A 14,740-nucleotide genomic window follows, 5' to 3' on the forward strand; every position below is an offset into this window, starting at 1 on the left:
TTTGTTCCAGTTCACTGGGTGATTTGAATGAGAGTTGACAACTTCTTTGTATGAAGTGTATGCAAAAGTGTAAAAGAAGCATGCAAAATGATGAAAATGTTCTGACTGAGCAGGGGAGTGGCAGTGTACCCAAAGAGTTGCAGCAACCAGAAGAACACAATTTAAAGGATTTTGGAAGCCTCAAGGTTAACCAAACAGGCCAAGAGTTCTGTTGCTTAAGCAGCAAATCCTCTAAGTACTAGCTTCTAGGCTCGCAATTATGGGCAAATAGGCTGAAAATTCTTTGGTAGTTGGGAAGCCAGCAGGAGTTAGAGGGTTAGCTCAGGGAATATGAGCCATGTGAGAGCAGAAGACAGACACAGGGGTTTTTTTCAGGTATTTTTACAACTACCTGAGGGGAGGTTGTGGCCAGGAGGAGGTTGCTCTCTTCTCTCAGGTGGCCAGCACCAGAACAAGAGGACACAGCCTCAGGCTGCGCCAGGGGAGATTTAGGCTGGAGGTGAGGAGAAAGTTCTTCCCTGAGAGAGTCATTGGACACTGGAATGGGCTGCCCGGGGAGGTGGTGGAGTCGCCGTCCCTGGAGCTGTTCAAGGCAGGATTGGACGTGGCACTTGGTGCCATGGTCTGGCCTTGAGCTCTGTGGTAAAGGGTTGGACTTGATGATCTGTGAGGTCTCTTCCAACCCTGATGACACTGTGATACTGATACAGTGATACTGTAAATAGTTGCTGTTGTTCCAGAGAGTAGAGCCAGGAAGTGCTCTTCCTGATAAGTGTCAAGGTGTTGCTCCACAGAACTCTGCATACTTTGCTTAGCTTTACTTACTTAGCATGAGTAGCTAGATACACTGAAGCCTTAGTCTTCAACCTGTTAACTTGTGTAGAACTTCTATCTATTTGGCTAAGACAAGGCCAGAGCCAGAGAAAGAAGGTGTAAGTGTCAACATCTATCTACTGTAAGATGATGGCCTACCCAAAGAGTGTGAAGGAACTCAGTAAGAACAAAGTGCCCAATCCCTCTACCACAGATTTACAAATACCACATCAGACAAGATATTTTACTGTGACTGATTTAACTGCTGCTTAGGCTGAAGATGAGCCAGCAGTGTGCACAGGTGGGCAAGAGAGCCAATGGCATCCTGGCCTGCATCAGGAGCAGTGTGGCCAGTAGGATGAGGGAGGTTATTCTGCCCCTGTACTCAGCACTGGTCAGGCCACACCTTGAGTGCTGTGTCCAGTTCTGGGCTCCTCAATTCAAGAGAGATGTTGAGGTGCTGGAAGGTGTCCAGAGAAGGGCAACAAAGCTGGTGAGGGACCTAGAACACAAACCCTATGAGGAGAGGCTGAGGGAGCTGGGGGTGTGCAGCCTGCAGAAGAGGAGGCTCAGGGGTGACCTCATTGCTGTCTACAACTATCTGAAGGGAGGCTGTAGCCAGGTGGGGTTGGTCTCTTCTGCCAGGCAACCAGCAACAGAAGAAAGTGACACAGTGTGAATTTGTGCCAGGGGAGGTCTAGGCTGGATGTTAGGAGGAAGTTGTTGTCAGAGAGAGTGATTGGCATTGGAATGGGCTGCCCAGGGAGGTGGTGGAGGCACCGTTCCTGGAGGTGTTCAAGCAAAGCCTGGATGAGGCACTTAGTGCCATGGTCTGGTTGACTGGCTAGGGCTGGGTGCTAGGTTGGACTGGATGATCTTGGAGGTCTCTTCCAACCTGCTTGATTCTATGATTCTATGACAACAATTAACATGGGTGCATTTCTCACAAGGGTTTGCAGGGTGTCTGACACTTGCTTCATAAATACTGGAAAATGATTTAAGTGATAGAATTATCAGGCAAATGAGGACTTATGCAATATGTGGATGGTTTATTACTTGCCATCTTGGGAGATATTTGTGTATTTCTTACCAATAGAAAAAGGTCACTATACACCTCTTTGTGAGTTTCACCTGTGGCAAGAGGAAGTAAAATATTTAGAATTTGTATTAAAAGAATTACTATGATTATTAGACCCAGAACAGGTCCAGACTATTGTAGGAGTATGTGGGGCTAGGGGAGTTAAGTAAGGCATTGACAGACATTCTTAAGGTTAAAGAAATAAAGTTAATACAGTGGGGTCCAGAGAGTGAAAAGGCTTTTCAAGCAACATAGTTTCTGCTTCAGTAGTGAAGCAAAATTATTCTGGATTATTCCAAGTCTTCTGAATTATTTGTACGTCAGAGCAAAGGAGGAACCAGTGGAACCCTTGGTCAAAAGCTAGATAAACACTACACATGGCTTATTACTCAACTCAGGTGTCACAGTATCACAGTATCATCAGGGTTGGAAGAGACTTCATAGATCATCAAGTCCAACCCTTTACCACAGAGCTCAAGGCTAGACCATGGCACCAAGTGCCACGTCCAGTCCTGCCTTGAACAGCTCCAGGGACGGCGACTCCACCACCTCCCCGGGCAGCCCATTCCAGTGTCCAATGACTCTCTCAGGGAAGAACTTTCTCCTCACCTCCAGCCTAAATCTCCCCTTCTGCAGCCTGAGGCTGTGTCCTCTCGTTCTGGCACTGGCCACCTGAGAGAAGAGAGCAACCTCCTCCTGGCCACAACCACCCCTCAGGTAGTTGTAGTGGCAGAGAATAATACTCATGGAAAGCAACAGCTACAACAACTATGCTAGAGAAATCTAGGCTATCAGTACTGGGTTACTGAACAACCTGCATGTCCTGCACGAAGTAGAACCAATTCTTGAGCAACATGCTACACAGTATCTTCCCTAGAAATAGGACATCACTATGAACTAATGTTTTTGAATGCAGATAATATTATTTTTAAAAAGATCTATGTTTTAAATTTAGCAGCTTTACTGCCTTTTCACTCAGGTGGTAAACCACATCATGACTGTACTTGGGTGGTGTTTGACTCCAGCCACCCATGGGAGTATCTGCAGGATTAACCTCTAGAGAACATGGATCTAACCCTTTTTACCAATGGATCATCACACTGTGTGAATGGAAGACGACACACAAGCTGCGGAGTGATGAGAAACTCAGAGGTACGTAGGAGAACCTCTACAAACCTTGGTGAGTATCCAAGAGAGCTAAATTAACTGCAGTGGTCTGGTGGGTACACAGACAGCAACCATTTATGTCAATTCTATGCTTTTATCCTAAATAGGACACTGTCAAAAAACATCCAAATGTAAAGTACAACATAGGACCCTACCTTTTGCCACAAAATAATGTTGGTTTCGTAGTATCACTCAAACTTGCTTTTAATGATATATAGGTCTCAGGTGAGTATGGATAAGGTACAAAAGAATTTAATTCCTTCCCATTTGATAGAGGTAAAGAAAACAAATGTTATTTCTATGTGATGCTTTGGAAGAAAAAGGCAGAAATGACTTAAACAGAGGTAGAAAACTGCACATAGCAGAGTTTCATGATTTGTGTTTGGACTCTCCAGTTTGCAAAGATGCTGTGGATTGGAATATGATTGCTCTGCCCTGTGATGGTTTGGGTGAAGCAGACAGCACCATTGTTTCCCTTTCTCAGCCTGTAATCTAATTCTTCTCACCAAAACATTCTAGCTAGCTTCAAACTAGCACATGCCCACATAATTATTTTGTTATATTCCCATTTCTAAACACTAGTGACTGGCAACTTCTTGTGAAACGGTAATTGTCTGTAACTTTAGTCAGATTTTAGTCAAACCTGCTCTTCTGAAATGCATCATAGTATCAGGCTTTGTATTATGAATTAATTTTTGCATTTGCTATAAAAACAATTTGTTACAAAAGATAGGATGTGGTGCCCAGGAGTCAGTTCTTCAGGATTTGCCATCTCTTAGTCCCATATGTTTCTTTTATGTTCACACCTGTATTTCCACAGTAAGTAGTAGCCCAGAAATGACACAAAATCACAGAATCAGTCAGGGTTGGAAGGCACCACAAGGAGCAGCCAGTTCCAACCCCCCCTGCCATGCCCAGGGACACCCTACCCTAGAGCAGGCTGCACACAGCCTCAGCCAGCCTGGCCTGAAACACCTCCAGCCATGGGGCCTCAACCACCTCCCTGGGCAACCCATTCCAGCCTCTCACCACTCTCATCACCAACAACTTCCTCCTCACCTCCAGCCTCACTCTCCCCACCTCCACCTTTGCTCCATTCCCCCTAGTCCTGTCACTCCCTAACAGCCTGAAAAGTCCCTCCCCAGCTTTCTTGTAGCCCACTTCAAATGCTGGAAAGCCTCGAGAAGGTCACCTGGGAGCCTCCTCTGCTCCAGCCTGCACAGCCCCAACTCTTTCAGTCTGTGCTCACAGTAGAGTCGCTGCAGCCCTCTGAGCATCCTCCTGGCCCTGCTCTGGACACACCCCAGCATCTCCACATCCCTCTTGTCCCAGGGGCTGCAGAGCTGGACGCAGTACTCCAGGCGCAGTACTCTAGCATTTATACAGATGCTTTAAGCCCGGTGTACGCTGCCTTGTGGTGTTGTAATTACAAGGGCAAACACTCCTTAGCAGTTATTAAGCCCTCGATCGGACCCGCGCCCGTGCTCCCCCAGCGCTGACCTCTCCCCGGGCGCGGCTCCCGGAGGCCGCGCGGAGGCCGTTGCTGGGATACGGAGGCAGGGCGCGGCGGGGGCGGGGCTGCACGGCTGCCGTCCAATCGCGGTGTCCCTCCGGGCCGGGCGGGGGCGGCAGTGACGCTGCTTCCCCCGCGGACTGGCCCCCAGCGGCACAGCGTCACCGGCAGGCCAGGAGCGCTCCGATTGGCCGGCAGGGAGCGAGCGGCCTGGCGCTGACTGGCCCGCGCCGGTCACGTGCCGCTGGTGGGGCTCGGCGTCAGCGGCGGTGGAGGGGCTCGAGTTGTCAGGTAGGTAGGTGCCGTATGCGGCGTGGTGGCGCCGCCGCTAGTTCCCGCTTCCCGGGACCGGTGCCGGGGCGAGGGGGCGGCCAGCCCTCCCCCCAGCAGTGTTCTGCCCGTCCGCTGAGGGGGCAGCCGGTGGAGGGGGGCGGGTAGGCCCCGCGAGCAGGTTTACCTGCGGCGGGCGGGGCGGACACCGGCGCCACCAGCGCTTTCCTCTGCGGTGGCGGCGGTGGCGCGGGGAGGCGTCAGGGGCGCCTCTCCTCCATCGGTGGATCCACCCCGCCGGGGCAGGCAGCGCGGCGGGTGGGGATCCCTGTACGGGGTCAGAGCGACACCGCGGGCCGACGAGGTTCGGGCTGGAAGGCAAAGGGAGGGGAAGAGCAGACTCGTCCGGTTGCTGCAGCGCGTATCTCCGCCGATTCCTGGCATATCTCTTCACCTTCCCGTGCGCTGGCTGCTCCGCGACGCGCCGACCAGGCTGTATCAGCTGTTAATAATGTGAGGACGCGCCCGTTGCCGCTGGAAACTTTGATGTGTCCTGCGTCTCCCCCCAGTCCTGATGTGGCTCCTCTGTTCTGTTCCCCCCCGCCCCTTCCTTACCTCCCCCGCACACCTCGACAATGCTTAGAGCTGAGCGGATTTCCTAGCTTGTGCATTTGATTTACAGCTTGCGTATCTAGGGTCTTTTTGGTGCTACTCCCTTAGAGGGTTTTCTTATGTGTTTTGGGTTTGGTTTTTATGCTTTGCGTGTTTGTGGGTTTGAAATCTGCGGGGGTCCTAAATGCTCGCATATTGGTATTTGAGTAGGCAATATACAGAAAAGCAATAAACATCCTTTTTGATGTTGGAGTATGTTTCTGTTTTGTTTGAATTTATACCCATAGAAATGACACATCCTATGTTAATAGCCAGCTCTTCTGTTTGCAAGAAGGCAGCACAGCTTTTTGATCTAACTTTTTTTTACTCTGCCATGCTGCAAGGCAATTTCTTGTAACAGTTTGCCATGTAAGAAGAACCTAGGTGAAGTCTGAAGGTTTTTGCTTAATGTAGTTAATACTATTTTCAGTTTATTGTACATACTAAGTAATATCTAATAAAGAGATGGTTGGTACAGACTCAAGGAGATGAAACATTCATACTTCTAATCCACTAACAGTCAAAGCAAATTGAAAATAACAAACGTATTGCAGGTTGAATTACTTTAATGATTATTGTTAGTGAGACAGATAGATATTCCCTCTCATTGTAAATTTAATGTGTTGAAGCAACTTGACAGTACTGTTACAGTTTGCTTTGGAAGGGACCTTTAAAAGTCATCTAGTCCAACTCCCCTTGCAGTGAGCAGAAACATCTTCAACTAGAATAGGTTGCTTGGAAGCCCCATCCAGTCTGACCTTGAATGTTTACAGGGGTGGGGAGCACTTCGGTGGTTAACCTGTTTTGGTGTTTCACTACATCTGCCCTTGGTTTAGAACCATTGCCACTTAACTCTGTGACAGCAAGCTCTGCTAAAAAGTCTGTCCCCGTTTTACTCACAGGTGTCACTGAAAGACCTCGTTAAGGTCCCACTGGAGCGTTCATTTGTCCAGGTTGGACAACTCCATCTCTCTAAGCCTTTTCTCAGCAGAGGTGTTCATCTCTATAATCATTTTTGTGACGCTCCTCTGGACCCATTCCAAAAGGTTGCTGTCTTCCCTTTGTTGAGGTCTCAGGAGCTGGACATAGTAGTCCAGGAGATCACATGGAAAGTTAACCCCGCAGGAGCTGAGCTTTGGTAATATTCAAGTCTTTTATGTACAAGGTTACCATTTAACTGTTAAGCACCACCAGGATGTTTTTCTGCTTTCTTCCAAGTATATCTTCATGTCACAACTGAAGCTCTCAAAGGGTGGTTGTTTGTCAGTTGATACTTGGATTTCTAGTGTATAAACAGATCGTGTTGAAATTATTCTGAGGAGATACTTGGAAGTAAAGAGAGGCTGAAAAAGGAGATGATTTTAAAGTAGGGTAATGCAAGGGAAGATAAGACGGGTCTTTGTTAAGAGGGGAGGAATTTCTGCCTCACTGGAGTAAAGAGAATGCCAGGAAGTGAGAATCAGCTATATGGGGTTGTGCTGCAGTTGTGTAACATAGGATGTATTTCCATACTAAAAAATGTTCTGAGTTCAGTTTAGTTCTTTGTGTAATGGAGAGGAGAGGTGCTTTGGTGATAGGAAATGAGTTTGTGCGAGACGCGAGTTTGGAGCAGGAATCTGTTGGTCTGTTCTGTGTCCATGCGGAGACCTCTTCTTCCTGCCCGGCCAGCCCCCCCTGCTTGTTGCCGCTTAGCGATGTTCTTTTCAGCCGAAAAGTATCGGGGTGAAGGAAGGTATGTTTGCGGTATCAGCATGAAGGCGGAGAAGGCTGGCGGCGAGCCTGGCGTTGCTCCGTACAAGGAGATGGGCTAGCTGCATGAGGTCACCACTAAGCAGGGAGGAGTCTTTTTTGCAGTGTTTGCCAAGTTGTTCGAGGGGGAGGGAAGGGGATTCTTTGGCTTTTATGGGAGGAGAAGCAGCGAGGGAAGAGAGGAAAGTCTAAGTTCATTGTAACAGGAAGTAAACTGTTTATATACTCCTATCTTAAACCTCTCCACCTAGTACTGCCTTAATCGTATTTTTTATGTATTTGCCTCATAAAAATGGATGCTGAAAACTTAATGGAGAGGTTTGCTGTACAGTAGAGATAGTCTACGAATTGTTGAGTGGTCACCATCTTATTAGGAAGTTTAAAATACTGGGTGTGCAAGCATGCAGCAAATTTCTGCTCTTTTAGCATTTGCATTAGATACTTGTAGCGTGTCTTTAGAGAGATTTATTTTGGTAACTTAAAACAAAAGTAAATTACTCCTGAATCAGTGGGATTCAAAGCTTTTTTTTTCCATGGTTTGAGAAACAATCTTTTGAAGAGCCTACTTGTGTGGTCACACAAATGCATAGGAAGTTTTGAAAATCTCTTAGAAAACAGCAAAGGTGATTCTTTAAATGGGTTCTTTGATTCCGCCCCCCCCCCCCCCCCCCTTTTTTTTTTTTTTTTCCTCTGATGTTAGTTTGATTTCTTTTTCTTTTCTCCTTTTCTCCTTTTTTTCTTTCAGGACAACTTCATGGGATGGAGGATTTTAACGTTATATTTGTCAGCATGATCCTAATATTTTCTAATTTGTCCTGCAAGTTTAAATGCAAAGTTTAGGTTGAGTTTGAGTGTAATACATCTGAAATAACAGGGATTTTCTCAGTCCTGTGGGTTTCCCTGATAAATACATTCCCTAAAAAATAAAAACAATGCTGTTATTAATCTCAGTCAATTATGCTTTGTAGCACCATTCTGCTTTGGATCTCAGATTACCATTTGCTCTGTAGTCACCAGCCTCCTTCATGTACTTCATGCCTTTCTGTACTAGAGGGAAGATGACAAATGGTTTAACCACATACAATTTTTAACCTTGTTTCCAACATCCATGCTTGTTACTAACATGCTCACGACACACAGATGATTGCCGCAGCCATGTGTAGAGATAGTTCTCTATACGTGTAACTATACTGTGATTCAGTGACTGTTTTCTGGCCAGTTGTCAGATTTTCTGTCTTTGAAATGTTAGCAAGACAAACTGGCTGCTTAATCTTGGCTGTATTGTGGAATCAAACCCTGCACAGCTAAAGGATTTTGTTAGGCTTTCTGATGTGCTATTTTTTTAGTGGAAGGGAGAGCTACTATGCAGACCAAGTCTCGCCCTTATGTTGTTGGTAGAGTGAATGTGGAGTCACAGCAGTAGTTGCATACTGTGACATGTTTCTTGTGACATAGTTCTCCATTACGATGATCTTAAGGGAGGAATAGAAACACTGCATGTGTGCTCTTTATCTGTCCTTTAGGTATACTCTATAGCTTTCTAAATGATTCAGTCCATTTGGAACCTTCTAATATTAAGCACTAGCAAGGGAAATACTTGACAAATAACTGTTTAATAGTTTATAATGTATTAGGCACTTTTCTGTGTAGTAATCAATTCTTGGTCTGAAGACAGAACTTTTGTATGCTGTTTTGTAATTGTTATAGTTTGATCACTACCTTTTTTATATTGTGGTTTTGAAAGCTATTTATTTTAACAGGGAGAGCTGAGACCTTAAGAAATTAACCCTAAGCATCAAAATAAATTACCAGAGTTAAGACCTAATGAAAAATCTTTTTAAGTAGGGGCAGCCCGTGAAGAGTTTGTGAATTGTTGCACGTTGTGTAAGCAGTCTTTTGCCAGCAGCAGAAATAGAATCCAGAATGGTGTTAAAGTGACCCCTTTGTTTCCTGAAATTGCCTGTTTAGAAACTGTGAGACATACACTTAACAGCAGTGAGCATGATGAAGTCATGAAGAGGAGCCCCTCTGGCAGAATGCTGAATTAGAGTGAGCACTCTATCATCTCTAATAAAAAAGTCAGGCATTTATGGAGAAAAGCACAGTGGAAGTAATTAAATGATCACATAATGCATATTCTAAAGAGCGTGGCATTTAGGTTTTCATCCTCAGTTTGTGAATCTCTTAATTTCAGTACTTGATTTGTCAGCTTTGCTGCTTTCCTCCCCCTTCCAGCTCTGTTTATGTCTAACTTTCTGCTTTAGAGAATTTGGACAATGTTTTCCATACATTAGCAGCATATTGTAACTTGGGTAGTTTGTCATGACATGTATAATGTTTGCTGTTTGAATGGAGAATAACAGTAGTAAGTTGTTTTTCTCACTGGTAGGAAGACTAGAGTAGGAAGTGGCATAGATTTAATGGTTAATAAAAGCAGGAATAATTTAACAGAATATGTGGTGCTGCAGTGCTTACACAAATAACATACTAATAGCGGCAAAGCTGGAGAAGTTGTTAGCTGCTGGGCCAGAAAATCACAAAATTCACCCGAGGTGAGACTATAAACAGATAAAGAGTGTGGTCTCTGGATAGACCTTAATATTTGAATACCTAAAGCTTATCCTATCTGATATCATGTCAAGCTGTTTAAATCTGTTTAATGTAGTGTACTGCCACTATGTCTGTTAAAATTAACCTTTTGTGAGTTATGCTAAGACCTTCTGTAGTGTTTTGGGTTTCTTTCAGAGAACATCTAATTTCCAAGTTGTGGCTTCTGCTTTGAAACGTTCACGACTGTGGAATAATGCCCCACAGTATTTTTATTACAGTATCACAGTATCATCAGGGTTGGAAGAGACCTCATAGATCATCATGTCCAACCCTTTACCACAGAGCTCAAGGCCAGACCATGGCACCAAGTGCCACGTCCAGTCCTGCCTTGAACAGCCCCAGGGACGGCGACTCCACCACCTCCCCGGGCAGCCCATTCCAGTGTCCAATGACTCTCTCAGGGAAGAACTTTCTCCTCACCTCCAGCCTAAATCTCCCCTGGCACAGCCTGAGGCTGTGTCCTCTCGTTCTGGTGCTGGCCACCTGAGAGAAGAGAGCAACCTCCTCCTGGCCACAACCTCCCCTCAGGTAGTTGTAGACAGCAATAAGGTCACCCCTGAGCCTCCTCTTCTCCAGGCTAACCAATCCCAGCTCCCTCAGCCTCTCCTCGTAGGGCTGTGCTCAAGGCCTCTCCCCAGCCTCGTCGCCCTTCTCTGGACACGCTCAAGCATCTCAATGTCCCTCCTAAACTGGGGGGCCCAGAACTGAACACAGTACTCAAGGTGTGGCCTAACCAGTGCAGAGTACAGGGGCAGAATGACCTCCCTGCTCCTGCTGGCCACACCATTCCTGATGCAGGCCAGGATGCCACTGGCTCTCTTGGCCACCTGGGCACACTGCTGGCTCCAAGGACCTCTCAGGAATTCAAGATAATGGGTGCAGTCAATCGAACTGCAAAGTCTTTAAAGTATAACAGCTTAAGCACTGTAAATAATGGTATTGGAAAGCAACTGTTCTATCCTTCCAGCAGAATGTTGTGAGAGTTGGGTTTTTTTGTCAGTAAAAGATGAAAAGCATGTCCTCAGAAAAGAGTTTGTTGTTGGTATGACTGTGTTTGTTGTATGCTGATCCTGTGAATGGTGTGTTTTCTCCTAAGGAGGATAGATTTTCTTTAAATTCTGTAATATGGTTGTTTGTGAGTTGAGCAGAGGAAGTTCACCAGATAAAAGGAAATGCCTGATTTGCCAAATAACAAAACAAAAAAATGCTAGGATTTGAAGTGCATGTCCAAAAAAGCAGAGAATTATAAAGAGCTAAAGGTCTGTAACAAAGATAGAGAAATCTTCTAATACCCTTTTTGGATTAAATGAATGGATTAATTTGAAGTCTGTTAGCAGTAAATGTGTCAAGTAAATATGAAGCTACTGTTTTAACATTGGCATCCAGATAATATAATCTATCTAAATTATTCTTTTTTATATATGAGGAAGTAATTAGATGCATCCTTATTAAGGTCAAAATCTGAGTTTGATTCCACATCCTCTTAGTTTTCCATGCTGCATAATTTCTAACTCTGTTTTTCTGGAGCCAGCTGGTAGCATCTGAAAGGAAACTTGCTGACAGCTGATGGGGTTGTTTTCTCTGGGCTCTGCTTCATGGGTGCACACTGCCACAGATTTGTGTCTTATGCAGAACTGTCTTCTAGAGGTATCCTATCTGCATATGCCATATGTCCTCAAACTTAAGGCTTCGGATTTCCTCAGAGCATGCAGCACATACCCAGCCTATCATACTGCTAAAGCATTGTTCTGTTGGGCATGATGATATGGTGGTCTCTTGCTCTCTAATATATGGGCTCCTCAATTCAAGAGAGATGCTGAGGTACTGGAACGTGTCCAGAGAAGGGTGATGGACCTGGTGAGGGGCCCGGAACACAGCCCTGTGAACAGAGGCTGAGAGAGCTGGGGTTGTGCAGCCTGCAGAAGAGGAGGCTCAGGGGGGACCTCATTGCTATCTATGACTACCTGAATGGAGGCTGTAGCCAGGTGAGGTTGGTTTCTTCTGCCAGGCAACCAGCAACAGAAGAAGGGGACACAGCCTCAAGGCTGGATGTTAGGAGGAAGTTGTTGTCAGAGAGAGTGATTGGCATTAGAATGGGCTGCCCAGGGAGGTGGTGGAGGCACTGTCCCTGGAGGTGTTCAAGCAAAGCCTGGATGAGACACTTAGTGCCGTGGGCTAGTTGATTAGACAGGGCTGGATGATAGGTTGGACTGGTTGATCTTGAAGATCTCTTCCAACTTGGTGTATTCTATGATTCTATGATCACTAAAGTCCCCCTCAACCACACTTGAGGAGCTTAGTGGAGATGGAGGGATTTGCAGTGTGGATGTGGTTAGTCTGCTTTCAAGTGAGTGGGAGCTACCCTTTCCAAAGCAGTGGTTAAGCAGATGATTGTTAACGTTCAGCTATTACAACAGAATGGCTTGTGCCCGTCTGCAGATTTTTTTTCTCAGGTTAAGTTGGGACTTCAGGTTTGAAGATGCAGTTGGTTAGTTTACCTTAAGGTGTGTGAGGCAAGAACTCTGAATTTCTGAGGTACCTAAATAGCCATTGTCTGCAACAGAAACATTATTATCCTCTCTAAACGTTGGTTGTATTTTATTTTTCCTGAGGAATATCCATGAATTGTACTGTGTCCTGTGGAGCACTGGCTTAGAATAATTTCTGAAAAGAGTCCTCTTGGTATGCAGAGTGAAAGAATGGGGATTTTAAAAAAAAACCCTGTTGCCATATCAGCTAGGTTGTTGTTGCAGAGAGGTTGAATTTTAAGTATAAGAAATAAATGGCTATGTGAAGAGCCCAAGTGTACTTGTTTTGCTGAAGTGCCCTCTGGTATCATTTTTCCAGAGACCTGGGAGGTTAAGTGTTCTCAACTTTTAACATCCATTAACTGGAAGTTGATCCATTTAAACGTCTTCAAGTGAGAATACCCTTCAGAGGGAATGTTCTTTATAACTGATCATACAATCAACCAGGTTGGAAGAGACCTGCAAGCTCATCCAGTGCAACCTATCACCCAGCTCTATCCAATCAACTAGACCATGGCACTAAGTGCCTCATCCAGTCTTTTCTTGAACACCTCCAGGGACAGCAATTCCACCACTTCCCTGGGCAGGCAGCCCATTCCAATGGCAAATCACTGATGATACCCAAACAAAACTGACTGTCAAAAAAAGGTGGAGTAGATTTCTTCATGTACATTGAAAAGTTAGTTCCAGTATATACTTGTAAAATGTATGTATGACATCTTTTTGTGCTCTTACAAGTGTTCTGAGAGGGTACACTCATCTGCCTTTCTGATGATTCTGCCCTTACAGTGAGCTTAACCATAGCCTGTTTAACACAGTTACCACAGTGAGTTTCTTTTAGGATACAGAGTGTGTGGAAAGTAAAGTCATTCAGCTCAGGAGCAGAAAACAAAGATTTGAGGCAAAACCTTTCCCTGAACCATGCAATGTGTTACATACATTGCCTGCATTTCAGCAGTCTGGAATAGCAGTTGGGAAAGAACAGGACTCTTCCTCAAGGAGTTGTGATCCTTGTTAACTGGTTTTCTATAGAGAATTGTGTGTAATGGAGCTACATTAAATGTGATATAGTAGTGCCAGTGAAACAAATGCCCTCAAGAACGTGGATGATTAGTGAGTTAACTAAGTGGAGGGTTTAATGAACTAGAAGGATGTAATTAGTTTAACAGAGGAGGAAAGAAGAGATGCTCTGATTGTTCCTTGAATTTCTTTCTGAAGAGGGATAGAATCATAGAATCAACCAGGTTGGAAGAGACCTCCAAGGTCATCCAGTCCAACCTATCCCCCAGCCCTATCCAGTCAACCAGACCATGGCACCAAGTGTCTCATCCAGTCTCTTCTTGAAGACCTCCAGGCACGGTGACTTCACCACCTCCCTGGGCAGCCCATTCCAATGGGAAATCACTCTCTGTGAAGAACTTCCTCCTAGGTTATGCACCTCCTGAGGAGACTAGTATTTTCATATATCAATGTCAGATTATTAATTTAATTGTTTTGGCTGCTGAAAGAAATTCTGGCTGGTACTGGGCCATGGGAAGAGTTTAGACTGCCTCTAGACTTTGAGAAGTATTTCACGTCCTATGGATTTCAGTTTTGCTACACCTCTTCTTAAATCTCAAGTGGTAACAACAGTGCTTGAAGAGGAGGCTACTAGCAATATTCTGTGTTGCTAAATAGTGTGTAGAAAAGTTTTGGGACCTTTAGTACTGTGTCAGTGTTCTTCCTCCTTTGGTCTTCACTGGTGAGATAGGTAGCCTTGGGGTTGAGGGTTTGCACCTGGATTTTTGGGGGCCTTTCTTATGTTCATTCTGACTTTGTCCTAAGAAGGATGAATGTCAGAGTATGAAATGATACATTCAGATTGCTTCCTATCTTTGAACTGGAGAATTTGGCATGCAATGGAATGAAAGAAATCAGGAAATAAATAAGTTAACTGTGCACATAGAATAACTCATTAGTCAGTGAGGTTACTATGACTACCGTTTAATTTCAGTGTTGACTCTTGCTGCCACTTTTCCTAGCAGTTGTCGTCATATTCACTATTCATCTAGGACAAGGAATCTCTTGAAAATGCAACACTTCAGTTGTCTTTCATTGCTGTTGCTTGTTCAGAGGTTTCTTTAATACGCTGTATAATATATACTTTAAATGAGCCTGAGTCAGTGGTTTGAGTATTTATTCTGTTTTAATTTGTGGCCAGCTTTTGGTTATTTTAGCATTATATGTTTCTTTGTATTCTACAACAACCCTGTGCTTTAGCTGGTAGAGCTTTTTATCATCCCTCACCCTGCGCACTTCATTTTTGTGTTAAGATACAGTGTGGAGATGAATGTTGCAGTGCTGCAGAATTGAGAGTTCGGT

General features: G+C 45.0%; 1 protein-coding gene across 1 annotated transcript in view; it reads left to right on the forward strand.

Moving 5' to 3' along the window:
• Positions 1 to 4,742: 4,742 nt before the first annotated feature.
• The window catches only part of FER (FER tyrosine kinase), a 162,433-nt gene continuing 152,435 nt past the window's right edge, over positions 4,743 to 14,740 (forward strand). Inside the window, exon 1 of the mRNA XM_064139965.1 lies at positions 4,743 to 4,862. The gene's annotated coding sequence lies outside the window, so the exon portion shown is untranslated. The remainder of the gene's footprint in view (positions 4,863 to 14,740) is intronic.

This window comes from Pogoniulus pusillus, chromosome Z (genome assembly GCF_015220805.1).
Source record: "Pogoniulus pusillus isolate bPogPus1 chromosome Z, bPogPus1.pri, whole genome shotgun sequence".
Taxonomy (NCBI): domain Eukaryota; kingdom Metazoa; phylum Chordata; class Aves; order Piciformes; family Lybiidae; genus Pogoniulus; species Pogoniulus pusillus.